Source organism: Thamnophis sirtalis, unplaced genomic scaffold (genome assembly GCF_051295495.1).
Source record: "Thamnophis sirtalis isolate CommonGarterSnake01/CBP01778 unplaced genomic scaffold, rThaSir2_p1.2 scaffold_4, whole genome shotgun sequence".
NCBI lineage: Eukaryota > Metazoa > Chordata > Lepidosauria > Squamata > Natricidae > Thamnophis > Thamnophis sirtalis.
Window position 1 is genome coordinate 134,827,835 of NW_028261384.1, and position 18,033 is coordinate 134,845,867.

An 18,033-nucleotide genomic window follows, 5' to 3' on the forward strand; every position below is an offset into this window, starting at 1 on the left:
CAGGTAATCTATGTTTGTTCAGCACGAATGATGCACAATAACTTTGAATTATCCTGAAAGCATTTTTTTTAATGCATTATTTGTTCCAGGCGCTCAGTTGATCAAATTGGAGGAGTCTGGAGGGGATGTGAGAAAACCTGGAGAGTCCCTTCATCTCTCCTGCCAAGCCTCTGGATTCACCTTCAGCAGCAAATGGATGGAGTGGGTGAGACAGGCTCCAGGGAAAGGACTGGAATGGGTGGCTCGCATCAGTACAGGGTCATCTAGCACTTACTACCCAAATAACGTGAAGGGACGCTTCATCATCTCCAGAGATGATTCCAATAGTCTGCTGTATCTGCAAATGAACAACCTCAAGCCAGAGGATGCAGCCCTTTATTACTGTGCGACAGACACAGTGAGAGGAAGTGAATCTAAAGCCAAACAAAAACTTGTTTGTCTTCCAGGAAATTCTGTGCCTTGCAACCTTTGTTTGATCTTCAAAGCATAGCATTCAGAAAATGGTGACAGGCTAGTAACTTGTACCATTCATTCAAGGTGGTGAGCCTTAGAGCAAGCATTAGAACTATCATTTGAAGGAGAATTGGTAGGGATACTCTAAGCCCAAGGCACCAGAAGGTCAGACAAGGAATTATGGATGGAAACTGATCAAGGAGAGATTCAACCTAGAAATAAGGAGAACTTTTCTGACAGTGAGAACAATCAAGCAATGGAATAGAAGTTGCCTTTGGAAGTTGTGGGAGCTTCATCACTGAAGGCTTTCATGAAGAGACTGGACTGTCATTTGTTGGAAATGGTGTAGGGTCTCCTGCTTTGGTAGTGGGGATCTGATTAAAGGTCTCTGTTAATCTAATCTAATCCCCTAACCTGAATATATCTTCCCAGGGAAATGTAGACCTTTAAGTTGACTTATAATGTCAGAAAAGGCAACTGTCAGGGTTCCAATTAACACCCCAAATGAAAGAAGACTCCAAGGTTATGATAAGCAATAATTGGATATGAATATTGAATGTTACCCATGAAGGGAAGGTTAGAAATATTTTTGGACTATATACAGAGGTGGGTTCCTACCAGTTCGCACATATTCGGTAGAACCGGTTTGTCAAATGTACCGAACCGGTTAGAAGAGGTTCCACCAGTGGACGCGGAAAGCAGGCCACACCTACAGAAGAGGTTCCAAAAAATTTTGAAACCCACCACTGGTCCTTGGATATAATTATTCTACACTATCATGCTCATATTTATAAAACTCAGTGCCTCTGTGAAAGATAAAAATGACTACTGTGTTTGTGGTGCAATCAGAACATTACGTGCGTTGAAGTTGTTTTAACGCAAACCAAAGATGCTTTTTAAAAAGCAAGTTTATATCATATTCTTATGCATGCCAGTGCTGTGTGTGAGGGAATTTAAGGTGGTTCTGACAAGTGTCGTCGGCATCTTCGTATCCGGTCACATGGGTAGCAAGCCACTCCCATCCAGTCACATGGTCGGCAAGCCACTTCCACAGAGGAGGCCACACCCACAGAGTAGGTTAGAACAATTTTTGAAACCCAACACTGACTATATATTAAGGTTATTAATAACAATAACAATAAAAAGGACAAAATTGGAAACAGCTAAGTTTTAACTGATAGGGGAAAAATGTTATGATATAGGATATAGTTAAATAAAGAAAGGATAAAGAAAGGATAATGATAATAAGCTATATATATGGAGGATTAGAAAATTTCGGTATTAAATATTATGGATGTTTAGCTAAAACAGGATATGAGGATATAATGTTAATGGAGGATTTTATAAATAAGTAAAGGAAATGCCAGTATGTGGTTATGTATTAAATCTTGGTATATTTTATGATGAAGGGCATTTAAATAATTGTAGTCAAATAAAAGTGGAGGTATGATGATGGTAATATAATAAATATCTGAGTTAAAATATTAGAATCAATATGAATTATATTTGATGACGGTGGAAGAGATGCACGAAAGCCTTTTGTAACCAACTGATACACTTTCTACAGTATGTAAAGGAAGATTTCTATGTTTGTTTTGAAAATAAAAAGAAATATAAAAAAAAGAAGAAAGAAGACTCCAAGGCTTAATTTCCTCTAAATTCCATTTTACCAGCGATGTCATATTGGCACATCTGGGAAAACCCAAATCTGAAAGCTTCCAGGTTTTCCCACCCAATTGAAAGTTCAAGTCCCTTCCCATTACCCACATGTCCATCACATTGTCCAATCAGGTACCGTCCCAACTGGAGATGCCTCCCAATCAAACCACTCCACTCTCTGAGAGAGGAATGTTATTATGACTATATATCTCCCATACTCCATATAATCCCCCCTCCTGATTTCCCACAGCATTAAATGTGGCAGGCCTAAAAGCCCAACGCAAAAGATGGCTTCCAGGCCTGACAGGCCACCCCCCTTCATCAGAAGATCACGTCCTGTAACGAGATTAGCACAAGGGGCTAACCAGGTCTCTTTCCCACAAATATACTCTCCAGTAAAGCTAAAATTGACAGCTCGGCCATATTTAGATGGTCAAGTCATGAAATGTACCAGGAGATGAACATAGGGATAGCTGAGGTCCGTATATCTCAAACTCCACAATTTTAACATGTGTGGACTTCAACTCCAAGGTTCCCTCCATCTTAGTGATGGAAGATTGTGTTTTCAAACTGAGGACGACCTTTTCAGAAAGCAAGCAATGAGATCCAGGTGTGTCAGCATCAAGCTCACTACTTTATTGTATTCTGCCTATTAGACAGGAATCTCCCTAGATTGCAGCCTTAACCTGGGAACAGCTAAATAAGATTCTATGGAGCTTAAGTAGGAGGAGCAGTGATGGGTTTCATATTTTGTTACACCCAGTTAGATCCAAAACATGCCTAAATAGGATGACATAGAGCTGGGGCAGGTAGGTGGGCCCACCCACAATTTCTGCTATTATTTCGGGCGAGACCCCTCCTGAAGAAACCATCTTTGGATCCAGCCATTCTTAAGAATTATCGTCCAGTCTCTAACCTCCCCTTTGTGGGGAAGGTTGTTGAGAAGGTGGTGGCCTTTCAGCTCCAGCGGTCCTTGGAGGAAGCTAGCTATCTTGACCCATTCCAGTCTGGCTTCAGGCCTGGCTACAGCACAGAAACCGCTTTGGTCGCATTGACCAATGACCTCTGGAGAGCCAGGGACGGAGGCTACGCCTCCATCCTGGTTCTCCTTGACCTCTCAGCGGCTTTCAATACCATCGACCATGGTATCCTTCTGCGATGACTGCGGGAGGTGGGGGTGGGAGGCACTGTTTTGCGGTGGTTCTCCTCTTACCTCTCGGACAGGTCGCAGTCGGTGTTAGTTGGAGGGCAGAGATCGACCCCTAGGCCCCTAACATATGGGGTGCCGCAGGGTTCGGTCCTGTCCCCCCTACTTTTCAACATCTACATGAAACCGCTGGGCGAGATCATTCCGCGGCACGGGATAAAATACCACCAGTATGCGGACGATACCCAGTTGTATCTGTCCGCCCCGTGCCAACTCAATGAAGCGGTGGAAGTGATGAACCAGGGACTTGAAGCTGTTAGTGACTGGATGAGGGCTAACAAACTCGTGCTCAACCCAGATAAGACCGAGTGGCTGTTGTGTTTCCCTCCCACCAATTTGGGTAGTATTCCATCTCTCAGTCTGGGGGGTCAAAAACTACGCCCCTCAGACAGAGTCCGCAACTTGGGAGTCCTCCTGGACCCACAGCTGACTTTCGAACATCACTTGTCAGCTGTGACCAGGGGGGCATTTGCCCAGGTTCACCTGGTCCACCAGTTGCGCCCCTACCTGAACCAGGAGGCTCTCACAACAGTCACTCGTGCCCTTGTGACCTCTAGGCTGGAATACTGCAATGTGCTCTACATGGGGCTGCCCTTGAAGAGTATTTGGCGACTTCAGCTAGTCCAGAATGCGGCCGCACGAGCGATTGTGGGTGCACCTTGTTTCACCTACATAACACCTATCCTCCGCGAGCTGCACTGGCTACCTGTCGATCTCCAGGTGCGCTTCAAGGTGCTACTTGCCACCCATAAAGCCCTCCATGGTAGTGGATCTGGATACTTGAGAGACCGCCTACTGCCAATTACCTCCACACGACCTATTAGATCTCACCGGTTAGGCCTCCTCCGAGTCCCATCTGCCGGTCAATGTCGACTGGCTACTACGCGGAGGAGAGCCTTCTCGGTGGCAGCTCCGACCCTGTGGAACGATCTCCCCGTGGAAATTCGTACCCTCACCACCCTCCAGACCTTCCGCACAGCCCTCAGAACTTGGCTATCCCGTCAGGCCTGGGGTTAAGACTACAACCCGCCCAAATAGTATGAATGTTGTGTTTTAATTATGTATTTGTCTTATATGTTAAAAGTTTGTCTCCCCCCCCCCTTTTAAGTTGTAAGCCGCCCTGAGTCCCCCCAGGGAAAAGGGCGGCATATAAATAAACTTTAAATGAAATAAATGAAATGAAAATGATACCATCTCTGAGGAAGAGTAAGTACTGTGCCTCATGTGACTGCACAAGGACCTGAGACTAATTTCGTCCTCTAGGCCTCCCAGCTGCCTGAATAGGTGTTTCCCTACACTTCCATAATTGCAGACAATTATGAATCTGAATGGAACCAAACAATTCTGCAAAACCCGCAAACAGTAAGTCTCTAAGAAGACATTTTAAATTAAGGTTACGATGGAGCATTCATGGCCATTAATCCATGTGCCCCATTGAATTAATCTGTAACTGCCAGGAAATTTTTATTTAGCAACCATATTTCCTTTCTTTAAGCCCATTAAATATGTCCGTTATCAGAGTTAACTTTAAACTCTAAAGGTAGCACACTTTAATCTTCTCCTTACACTAGGTTCTTCATTGTTGTTAGTTGGGAAATCTGACACATCGCGACCCCCAAGGACAACATTCCTCCAGGCCTTCCTATCCTCTACCATCCTCTGGAGTCCATTTAAGCTCACACCTACTGCTTCAGTGACTCCAGCCAGCCACCTCATTCTCTGTCGTCCACTTCTTCTTTTGCCCTCAATCTTTCCAGGCATTAGGCTCTTCTCCAGTGAGTCCTTCCTTCTCATTAGGTGGCCAAAGTATTTGAGTTTCCTCTTCAGGATCTGGCCTTCTAATGAGCAGTCACGGTTGATCTCCTGTAGGACTGACCCATTTGATCGCCTTGCAGTCCAAAGGACTTGCAAGAGACTTCTCCAGCACTAGAGTTCAAAGGCCTCCATTCTTTGGTGCTCAGCCTTTCTTATGGTCCAACTTTCACAGCCATCCATTGCAACTGGGAATGTAGCACACTTTAATCTTCTCCCTAAGAAGAGAGGGAGGGCCCTCACAACAGTCACTCGAGCCCTTGTGATCTCTAGACTGGAATACTGCAATGGGCTCTACATGGGGTTGCCCCTGAAGTGCATCCGGCGACTACAGCTAGTCCAAAATGCAGCCGCGCGAGTGATAGTGGGCGCACCTCGGTTCGCCCACGTTACACCTGTCCTCCGCGAGCTGCACTGGCTGCCTGTTGGTCTCCGGGTGCGCTTCAGGATAATGATGACCATCTTTAAAGCACTCCATGGTAGTGGATCTAGGTACTTGAGAGACCGCCTTCTGCCGATTACCTCCCTAAATCGACCAATCAGATCGCACAGACTGGGCCTCCTCCGAATTCCATCTGCCAGTCAATGTCGACTGGCGACCACACGGAGGAGAGCCTTTTCTGTTGCTGCCCCGACCCTATGGAACGAGCTCCCCATGGAGATCCGCACCCTCACCACGACCCAGACCTTCCGCGCAGCCCTCAAGATCTGGCTCTCCCAGCAGGCCTGGGGATAGGCTTCCAATTACCCGCCCGAGTGTTTGATTGCTGAATGAAAGCTGTGTTTTATTATTTTTCTTTTGTTCACAAAGTGTTTGTTTTGACCTTGCACTTCCCCTCCCCTGTGGTTGTAAGCCGCCCTGAGTCCCCTCAGGGAAAAGGGCGGCATATAAATCCCAATAAACCTAAACCTAAACCTAAACCTAAACTGGGTCCTGGGTGGCAGATCATAAATAAATCAACTATCTAATTCCCATGGGCTAAGACGGTGATCGTAATCAATTCAGTACAAAGCCCATATACCACACTTTAGCATTTTCTTTAAATAAGAACATCACATGCGGGTTCATAACTTCCTATTGAATGAGGTACTTAGCCAATTCTGGTTTATTATATGTATTCCAATATCACAGCAATATGATTCAGGTTCTGTGAGTACAGCTGTCAGGGGCCAGATTTTCTATGTTTGTGTTTGTTTGTGAAATCAGATTCGTTCATATATGATCATGTCTTGGATTTATTTCTATAATTAAGCAGCTGTTTTCTTGCGTCCTTGTCCCGTTTAACAAGGTAATAACATAAATTTTAGAAAAATGTGTATGTTTTGTTATCGCTAGGTAAACTGATCTTTTATCCTGAAGCATATGCAAATATTTTGGTGGTTTTCTCTAGAGCCTTTCCATATAGTTTCCCTGCCCCAGATAGCATTAGCTGTTGTGCCTTTAGTTCCTTTGTATCAGTCTATGCCAAGGGAAAGTAGAGGGGAAAATGATTTGGTTTCTTCTCTGTTTATCCCTTCTCCCAGGTAATCTATGTTTGTTCAGCACGAATGATGCACAATAACTTTGAATTATCCTGAAAGATTTTTTTTACATGCATTATTTGTTCTAGGCGTGCAGTTGATCAAACTGGAGGAGTCTGGAGGGGATGTGAGAAGACCTGGAGAGTCCCTTCAGCTCTCCTGCCAAGCCTCTGGATTCACCTTCAGCAGCTACTGGATGCACTGGGTGAGACAGGCTCCAGAGAAAGGACCGGAATGGGTGGCCCGCATCAGTGCAGGGTCATCTAGCACTTACTACCCAAATAACGTGAAGGGACGCTTCATCATCTTCAGGGATGATTCCAGTAGTCTGTTATATCTGCAAATGAACAACCTCAAAGCAGAAGACACAGCCCTTTATTACTGTGCAAGAGACACAGTGAGAGGAAGTGAATCTGAAGCCAAGAAAAAACTTGCTTGTCTTCCAGGAAACTCTGTGCTCTGCAACCTTTGTTTGATCACCAAAGGATAGCATTCAGAAAATGGTGACAGGCTTATAACGTCTCCCATTCTTTCAAGCCAGTGAGCCTTAGAGCAAGCATTAGAACTATCATTTGAAGGAGAATATGAATCCAGCGCATCGCTCGCTAAAGTGCAGAGAAGAGCAACAAAGATGATTAGGGGACTGGAGGCTAAAACATACAATGACCGGTTGCAGGAACTGGGCATGTCTAGTTTAATGAAGAGAAGGACTAGGGGAGACATGATAGCAGTCTTCCAATATCTCAGGGGTTGCCACAAAGGAGGGGGAGTCAAACTATTCTCCAAGGCATCTGAGTGTAGAACAAGAGGCAATGGGTGGAAACTAAACGACAGAAGCAACTTAGAACTGAGGAGAAACTTCCTGACAGTTAGAACAATTAATCAGTGGAACAGCTTGCCTCCAGAAGTTGTGAATGCCCCAACACTGGAAGTCTTTAAGAAGATGTTGGATAGCCATTTGTCTGAAATGGTATAGGGTTTCCTGCCTAGGCAGGGGGTTGGACTAAAAGACCTCCACGGTCCCTTCCAACTCTGCTATTGTATTGTATTTATTGTATTCTTGCATTCTTGTTAGTGCCTGCACTCCCAGTGACAGTTTAGTTTAGTTTAGTTTAGTTCTGGTTTATTTGTATGCCGCCCTTCTCCAGGAGGGACTCAGGGCGGCGAACAACTCAAAGGGGAAAGGGAACATAAACAACAGTACACATAATTAAAATACACGAAAATCACACAGCCATACCAGTCGAGAGGGGAGGGGAACTCATCAACCCCAGGCCTGCTGGCACAGCCAGGTTTTGACGGCTTTCCGGAAGGCCTGGAGAGAGGTGAGGGTCCAGATCTCCATGGGGAGTTCATTCCAAAGGGCCGGACCTGCTACAGAGAAGGCCCTCCCCCGGGTAGTAGCCAGATGGCATTGGCTGGTGGATGGAACCCGGAGGAGGCTGACCCTGTGTGATCTGACGGGTCTTTGGGAGGTAATTGGCGGAATGGGGTCCTTCAGGCACTTAGCTTGGCCGCCTGTTTCTGCAACCTTAAACATTCAATTTGGACTATTTCGCACAGAAAAAAGAACACCGGATACTGGGATATCTGTCTGTCTGTCTGTCTGTCTGTCTGTCTGTCTCTCTCTCTCTCTCTCTCTCCTCTCTCTCCCCTCTCTCTCTCCTCTCTCTCCCCCCTCTCTCTCATTCTCAAGCGCTCTGGGTTTCGTGGGTGCTTCTTCAGCCTTTTTGGATGCTGAATGCATCTGGGTCATTTGGGGAGATACATGACCTGCTCGATTGCAGCTGATGCTCCACATTGTAATAGACTCCAGGGGGAAGAGAGGATGCTATTTCCCACACTGTGAAGCCATGGAGGCACCAAAAGCAGAAGAAACAGCATGGTGTTTCCCTGGGTGACCAAGGTGTGTTGATCACCGATGAGGGCTGGAAGAGATCCCCGTGAATCCCAGCAAAAGATGAAACTTCACTCCTGCTCTGGAACATGGAGCGAATCTCAAATCCCCACCCTTTCCTTCCCATGCCAAGTGAGGAGTGACTGGGAGGGGAGGGCGAGGGGCAGGGCCAGCCACTGGTGGGTTACGTGACTGGAAGCCACAGCAGGGGAATGAAAGAGCTGCGTGTTGCCAACACCTGTTGCTTCGGCCCGCCTGCACCCCCACCCCCACCCCCCAGCTCCACCACAAGCTGCCTGGCTGGACCCATATTCAGAGAGCTCTAGTCACAGGACTGGCCCATTGGTCATCCCAGAGCAGCTCCTCCATCCACAATGTGGATCACCAAAAATTTCGCATTGACCACCAATGGCCCACAGGCCATTAATTTGTGACCTCTGGTTTAAAGGAAAAAGATACAGCCACTTATTACTGTGCAAGGAACACAGTGAAACGGATCAAGGAAAAAATCTTGATGGTGTCAAATTTTGAAAAGTGACTCTAAAGGGGGCAGTAAATAACTGTTGGGTGAATTAGAGAGTGACAAGGAAACATTTGAAGCCAAATCAGATGAACCAAGCAAAGAAAGCATATATTTTTTTAGAGATCAGCAGCTGTTGGTTTTTCATCCGTGTCGATATCTTTACAGGCCTGCCAGGTTCTTCCTGTTGATTGGAGACAATGAATGGAAATAGTTCCCCATTCTAGCACACGCTTCCATCTCAGCAAATTTAAGATCTCCACGTTGTAAAGCCTTTTTATTAATCAACTATAAAAAATCCTAAAGAAATTAAGGGAAGATATAAACTATGGTGCTATTCATTCAATCCCATCAAGTTTGTGTGAAATATTAGTACAACTTTATAAAGTTTTAGTAAGACCACACCAGTTTGGGTCACTGTCATATAAAAAATATGTTGAGACTTGAGAAAGAGAACAACAAGGAGGATTAAGTGGCTGGAGGTTAACACATATTAAGAATGGTTTCAGGAATTCGGTATGCCTAGTCTAGTGAAAAGAAGGACCAAGGGAGACATGATAGCAGTGTTCCAGTATCTCAGGGGCTGCCCCAAAGAAGAGGGAGTCAAGCTATTTTCCAAAGCACTGAAAGAAGGACAGGAAGCAATGGATGGAAACTCATCAAGGAGACAAGCAACTTAGAATTAAGGAGAAATTTCCTAACAGTGAGAAGAATCAACTAGTGGCTGCTGTATATATTTATCTTGGATGTTTTTTTTAATTGAAGTATTATATTTAAATGTTTCAGCTGCTGTATATTTTTTAAGTTGCAAGCCATCTAAAGTCATTGATTGAGAAGGATGGCTATAGAAATGAATGAATGAATGAATGAATGAATGAATGAATGAATGAATGAACGAACGAACAGATGGACAAACACGTCAGTGTTTGTTGCAGAAAAATCAAATTTAGAAAGCACACACAGATAACTGATTCAGCTGGATTCATTAACTTCTTTTTATACATAATAACAGATGAATAAATTGCAATACCAATAATAGATTCTTTCAACATGGTAGAAGTTACAAGCAGAACACAAGCAGGAGAGAACAGTTAGTTTCATCTCAGGGTTCAGAACAGACAGAGTAGTTTCAGTTTCGATTCTCAGCACTTTCAGATCTGTTTAAGCTACCATTGGCTGACTTTGTTGCTATGCCGATTCATTGGCTGACCTTGTTACCATGTCTCTCCCAGTCATGAATATTCTAACAAAACCAACGAATGAATGAATGAATATTCTAATCAGGTTCTTTTATTCTTCAGATTATAGAATGGAATGGTACAGAAGCAATCAGGAATATTTTAACAGTGACCACAAAAATGTATAAACTCTGGAAAAGGCACTTAGACTTGTATATCGCTTCACAGGGACAGCCTTTTCTAAGCAGTTTACAGAGTCAGCCTATTGCCCCCAACAATCTGGGTCTTCATTTTACCGACCTCGGAAGGAGGGAAGGCTGAGTCAACTTTGAGCCCCTCAGAATTGAACTCCTGGTGTGAGCAGTGAGTTAGCCCTGCAGTGCTATTTTCTAACCAGGGTGCCCCCAGGACTCCACCACCAGCAAAGAATTTGACCAATCACTCTCTTTGATCCGCCTATGAACAATTTTATTTGGATAGGACAAGCAGAAAGAGGAAGGTCTACATATGCTGCTATAAACTTGTGGATGGAAATTTAGGAGACAGTCTATAAATTAAATCCATCCATCCTTCCATCCATCTATCAATGAACAAATGAAAAAGTGTGTGCCTGAGATATTTGTGACTGCAAATTGAGAACAGTGGTTAATATATAGCATGTAATTTTTTGCAGATATTGTTTATTATTTTTTCCCTTCTACAACACTTTACAGTCATTATATCAACATTATTATGTCATCATACCTGTATATGTATATAATATTTTGCTTCTATATTTACACACCTTTATACACAGTTCTATATATATTTATATATAGTTTTTTGGCTTAATTAATTTTATTCTTGTTTTGCAGCCATTTGTAACAATTGTTCCAAATTTCATAATATTCCGACTCTTCTTTATCTTTTAATTTCAGTGTTAATTTGTCCATCTCTGGACAATCCAAAGTTTTTTTTTTATCACTAATTCGTCCAAGGGGGTGTTATTTTGTTTCCAGCATTGGGCAAATGCTATTCTAGCTGTAGTTAGTTGATGTATTAATATGTACTTAATTTTCTTTGTATATTTCCTTTTGATTATTCTCAGTAGAAAGATTTCGGGTTTGTATTTTATCTGTTCTCCTGTAATTTCTTGCACCCGTTTCCAAATTTTGGTCCAATATTTTTCTGTTTCTGGGCAGGTCCACCATATGTGATAATAAGTCCCTTGTACTTTTTTACACTTCCAGCAGGTCGGCTTCATGTTTGGGTACATTTTAGCCAATCTTGTTGGTGATAAGTGCCAATGATAAAACATTTTGTATATATTTTCTTTAAGTGCTGCTGATCGTGTTAGTTTATAATTTGTGTTCCAAATTCTTTCCCGATCCACTAGATCTATGTTGTAACCAAAGTTTTTGGCCCATAAAGCTTTTGGCATATAAATTTAACCAATCAATCAATGCAAATATCTCAGTACAAAATAAGGGATTCTTCTCAGATTCCATAAAATAATTTACTGCATTAACTTATTAAAAATGAAATGTTTAGAGAGCAGAGATTGACAGAGCTGTTTGCAGAGCATGGTGATAAAATCTACTAGGTAAAAGATAAAAGTAAAAGGCACATATCTGCTAGTCATTCCCAACTCTAGGAGGCTTTGCTCATCTCCATTTCAAAGCCGAAGAGCCAGCCCTGTCCAAAGACGTCTCCGTGGTCATGTGGCCTGCACAACTAAATGCCAAAGTCGCAGGGAACACAGTTACCTTCCCACCAAAGATGGTCCCTATTTCTCTACTTGCATTTTTTACCTGCTTTAAAACTGCTAGGTTGGCAAAAGCTGGGACAAGTCATGGGAGCTCACTCCGTTATGCAGCACTAGGGATTCAAACCGCTGAACTGCTGACTTCTCTGATCGAGAAGCTCAGCGTCTTAGCCATTGAGCCACTGCGTCCCTTTAAAAAAAAACAACCAACTGCACTGCAAATATTTCTATCCTATCTTTCTGACTGTAGATTGAGAAGAAGGATTGCTTTGAACCTTGGATTTATTTTTATAATTAAGCAGCTCTGTCCTTGCATACTTGCCTGCTTAACAATGTAATAAAATAAATTTAGAAAAATGCATATCTTTCGCTCTCACTGGGTCAACTGCTCTTTTATCCTGTAGCATATGCAAATATTTTGGTGGTTTCCTCTAGAGCCTATGCATATAGTTTCCCTGTCCCAGTTAGCATTAGCTGTTGTGCCCCTGATTTCTTTGTATTAGTCTATGCCAAGGGAAAATAGGGTGGAAAATGATTTGGTTACTTCTCTGTTTATCCGTTCTCCCAGGTAATCTATGTTCGTTCACCACAAATGATGCCCAATAACTTTGAATTATCCCAAAACATCTTTTTTTTACATGCATTGTTTGTTCCAGGTGTGCAGTTGATCAAATTGGAGGAGTCTGAAGGGGCTGTGAGAAGACCTGGAGAGTCCCTTCATCTCTCCTGCCAAGCCTCTGGATTCACCTTCAGCAGCTATAACATGGTCTGGGCGAGACAGGTTCCTGGGAAAGGACTGGAATGGTTGGCCTTAATAGGTACAGGCTCATCTCCTGCCACTTACTATTCAGATAAAGTCAAGGGACGCTTCATCATCTCCAGGGATGATTCCAGTAGTCTGTTATATCTGCAAATGAACAATCTCAAAGCAGAAGACACAGCACTTTATTACTGTGCAAGAGACACAGTGAGAGGAAGTGAATCTGAAGCCAAGCAAAAACCTGTTTGTCTTCGAGGAAACTCTGTGCTCTGCACCTTTGTTTGATCACCAAAGGATAGCATTCAGAAAATGGTGACAGGCTAATAATTTATCCCATTCATTCAAGATGGTGAGCCTTAGAGCAAGCATTAGAACTATTATTTGAAGGAGAATTGGTAGGGACACTCAAAGACACCTGAATACCACACAATGAATGGAAACTGACCAAGGTGAAATTCGACCTCGAAATAAAGAGAACTTTTCTCACAGTGAGAAGAATCAAGCAATGGAACTGAAGTTCCCTTTGGTAGTTGTGGGAGCTTCATCACTGGAGGCTTTCAGGAAAAGATTGGTCTGCCGTTTGTTGAAAATGGTATAGGCTCTCCTGTTTCAGTGGGGGGTTGGACTAAATGACCTACAAGATCCCTTCCAACTCTGTTAATCTAATCTAATCTAATCTAATCTGATCTGATCCCCTAATCTGTATGTATCTTCCCAGGGAAAAGTAGACCTATACATTGATTTACAATGTCAAATAAGGCAAATCTCTTTTCCACAAATATATTCTCCAATAAAACTAAAATTGTCAGCTCAGCCATATTTACAAGGTGAAGTCATAAAATGTACCAGGAGATGAACATAGGGACAGCTCAGTGCAGTTTATTTTATTTTTATTGTATTATATTATTGTATTATTTTATTTTAATGTTTATTTATTTTTTAATTTAATCCTTCTTATTTGTTTTCCATTATTCAGTTCAGGCACAACAAAATTATGTAGCATTTACAGAAAATCTTACAACCCACTAATGAAGTCTTCTTCATAAGATGGAGAAGACCTCCATAGCCACCATGATTTTTTTTTCTTGGTACTTAGATATGTGTTGTGACTCGGCAGAAACCTGTGAGTTGTTTCAGGGTGCAGGATAATGAGCAGTTGTGGCTCGTTAAAGGTCTTATCCTGCAGATAAAAGACTGATGGTGCCACGCCTTAGTTGCAGAAGTCAACGTTCCTTCGTCGTTTGTTTGTTCGTGAGTTCCGTTCCTGTTCGAGTTAGTATTCATGATTCAAAGAGGCACTTGGATAAGTGATTTGCTTTCTGTAAACCTGGTTTGCTGTAAGAGTTTTGTTTTTGCATTTGCTGCAACTTTTTGCCAGAGACTTTATCTATGTTTATTTTGGGCTCACAGCCAGCTTGAGCCGGGACTGATAAAGATATTTCCTTTGAAGTTCTGTCTGGCTGTCGTTTGTGAACAAGCAAGGAGGGGGGTCAGAACAGATATGTATGTCAGAATGAAGAAGCCTGACTGCAAAATATTGTGAAGGAGACGAACCTGGCTTCGTCAAAGTGATAAGGGGGATTATGACCCTGGAAAGCCACAATTAAGCTGCTAAATGAAACGATGATCAAATAGCCCGGGACTCTAGCAGCAGCTGCTTCTTCTTCTTCCTCCTCCTCCTCCTCCTCCTCCTCCTCCTCCTCCTCCTCCTCCTCCTCCTCCTCCTCCTCCTCCTCCTCCTCCTCCTCCTCTTCTTCTTCTTCTTCTTCTTCTTCTTCTTCTTCTTCTTCTTCTTATCAAACATACTGTGAGGGGAGAAAATATTCATTGGAAAGTTGCAGGTAATAGGCTTAGGAGTGAGCTTGCAGGCCTCACTGTATCCAAGTTTTAAACTAGCATAATTGCACAATGTACCAGACTAATATTTCCAAATGGGCTGACTTGCACTGCATTTTCTGCAAAGTTTGTACTTGATATGGACATATTTAGAGCAGGAAGAGTGAGATGGTGGGAAATGAGGAACTGAAAGTAACACGTGTCTGAGAACTTCAAATGTACATGGGTGTTTGCAGAGAGTAGTGGTCACTAAGGCAGAACAAGGAAGTAAGTTGTGAAATGCGTGCAGAAAAGGTATAAAAAAATTGTCTTGGGAAGAGTTCAGGGCCACTGGCCATAACTAATCCCTGCTTGATTCAGGTATGACAATGGATCTTATTGCAATATGATGCTAATTTAAATAATGCTATGTTTGCTATTTATATTCAAAAACTATTGATGAAGAAATAAACCTCTGATCTTAAAGTAAGATTTATTGCCTGTGGTTGCTTGTGGTTTCCCTTTGTTTTTTATATACGGAACTTTTTATAACAAAACATACATACATACATACATACATACATACATACATACATACATACATACACACACACACACACACACACACAAACACACACACACACACACCACACACGTAGAGAGAGAGAGAGGGAGAGAGGGAGAGGGAGGGAGGGAGAGAGAGAGGAAGAGAGGGAGAAATGTGTATGTATGTTCCAGCATAACTCTGGAACACCTCAAGCAATTTCAACCAAACTTGGTACACAGATGACTTAATCTCTGGAAACAAATACTGTGGGTATAAGGCACCCTGAAGGTTCCTCAGTGGTGGGCGGGATCTGTTAATATTATGTTGTGCCTTAAAATGGCTTCTACTATGCTGCCATAATGGATTCTACTGTACACTGGAGTGGAGTTGCCATGGCAACAGCTTCCCAGTACTCTACAAGGGAGCTTTCTCTGCTAAGGGGGAAAATCCAACATTATTAATTACATTTGGTCCGGACATTTCCCCCCTATAAATAAATACCCGGGCAACACCAGGTAATCTACTAGTAAACCATAAAAATTGACCCTTCATTGCATTGAAGAATGAATTATTTAGCTGCTGGGTACATGTCTAAATCAGGGAATGGAGGTGATGATGACAAGCATGCCATAGACATGCTTGCTTGAAAAGAAGACCAGGAAGAGTAGAGTTAACACTCCCCCCCCCCAATATACTTCTTGATATTGGGATCTGGCTTTCTGAACAGAAGAAATTAAAAAAGTTTTTATATTTGCTTCTGAAAGACAGTGAGCACCTGAGAGAGATGGGCCAATAACTATAATTAGAAATATTCCACTGTGATACTAACAATGTTATTATTACTCCCCCGCCGAAACAGATCTCAACTGAAGTCACCTCTTCTCCTTCATGCCAAACAAGCAAAAATAAGATTTCAGAAAATGTTGACCCCAACATCTACGCTTCTTTCTCCCTGTCCATTTTCTCCTTTTGTCACACATTCCTTCTATTTTACAAGCCTGCCATCTGCCTTTTCCTAGTTTTTTTTTTTTTTTATCAAGCCAATAAACACGGCGGAGATCTGAAGGTTCAACAAAAATGATTTATAATGAAAATGAAGTGATACCTTGGGTGACAATTGGAGATAATTACAGGGTAAAATGCATTTCCTTTATACAACTGAGAGCTCGATCCATGACCAACACTGGTTATAAATTCTTTTGTGGGTGTCGTTTAAGGCTGTTGGGTTGGGAACAGATTCTCCATTTCAATGGTTAAGAATGTTGTCTATTTATTGTGCGGTTGGGAGATCAGATATGTAGAACAGGTTTAACATTGTGATCTGATGTTCTCTTGACCTTCACGATGCTGACTTTAGTTAGACTGCAGCCCATGGCCGAGTTGGAAGGGACCTTGGAAGTCTTCTAGTCCAACCTGTTCCTCAGGCAGATTGACCGCAGGAGAATCTCCACTTATGAAGAATCTCCACTTATGAAGAATCCTCTCTGTCTGCTATCATAAGCCAACTCAAAAGTCTTTCTACAGCATATTGTCTAGTTAAAATGAAGTGCCCAGCAACAAGCCCTTTCCCCGTTCCTCACCAGCGGTATCAGTCAGGTGATCTTTTCATAGGAGGAATGCTATCTCAGATAATGTATATATTAAGTGAAGTTTCCTACATGGAGCACCCTTTGCAGGAGCTAAGTTTGGATCTTCCAGTGTAAGGAGTTTTTCTTTTCTTTTCTATTCAATGTTTGATTATTTAAAAATGGGTTTTGGCCACTGCTTACTTACAGTGTTGGGGGAATTTATTAATATAGTTAGTCAGTTTGTCACTCATGTACAAGATAACAGGAATAAGAAGTGGCCAGTAAGATCCCACAGATTGGGCCTCCTTCAGATGCCGTCAGCCAGACAGTGTTGGCTGGCGGGCCCCCAGAAGAGAGCCTTCTCTGTGGCTGCTCCAACTCTTTGGAATCAGCTACCCCCAGAGATCCGGACCATACCCACTCTCATGGCCTTCAGGAAAGCTGTAAAAACTTGGCTGTTCTGGCAGGCCTGGGGCTGTTGACCTCACTGTTGAGGTCCGGCCCCGATTAGAATGAATGCATGAATGTTGCTATTTTAAACCGTTTTCTTTTGTTATGTTTTGTTCTTTTTTTTCTTTTTCTTTTTGTAAGCCGCCCGGAGTCCTTCGGAATTGGGCGACATATACATTTTATTAATAAATAAAAATAAATAAATAAATAAATAAATAAGAAGAAACATGAATAAGAACACAGGACATGGGGACAAATCAGTGGGGACAGAAAGAGAGGGATGTTAGGCACGTTGGTGCGCTTATTCACGCCCTTACTGACCTCTTAGGAATGGGCTGAGGTCCACTATAGACAGTTTAAGGTTGAAGCTGTAGGGGATTGAGGATGTAACAACAGAGTCAGGTAGGGCATTCCAGACATTGACCACTGTGTTACTGAAGTCGTATTTTCTGCAATCAAGTTTGGTGTGGTTTATCTTGAGTTTGTATCTATTGGCTGCTTGTGTATTATTGCGGTTGAAGGCTGAAGTAGTCAGGTAGGACATTGTAGCCGATAATTTTGTGTGCTACGCTTAGGTCAGACTGTAGCTAGAGTAGTTCTAGGTTGTCCAAGCCCATATTTTTCAGCCGTGTGCCTAGGGTATTCTGGTGTGTGTAGAGGATTACAACGACTAGATGGTAGTGATGGAAAAGATACTCATAATTAACTCCATAGCAGGCATGGCTAGTAAGTGGTGAAAGGACTGAACTCAACATTTCTCCATATTTTCAAGAAGTCATTTTTTCTGATTCTTACTGAGAATAATTATTATTAGCAATAGCAATAGCAATAGCAATAGCAATAGCAGTAGACTTATATACCGCTTCATAGGCCTTTCAGGCCTCTCTAAGCGGTTTACAGAG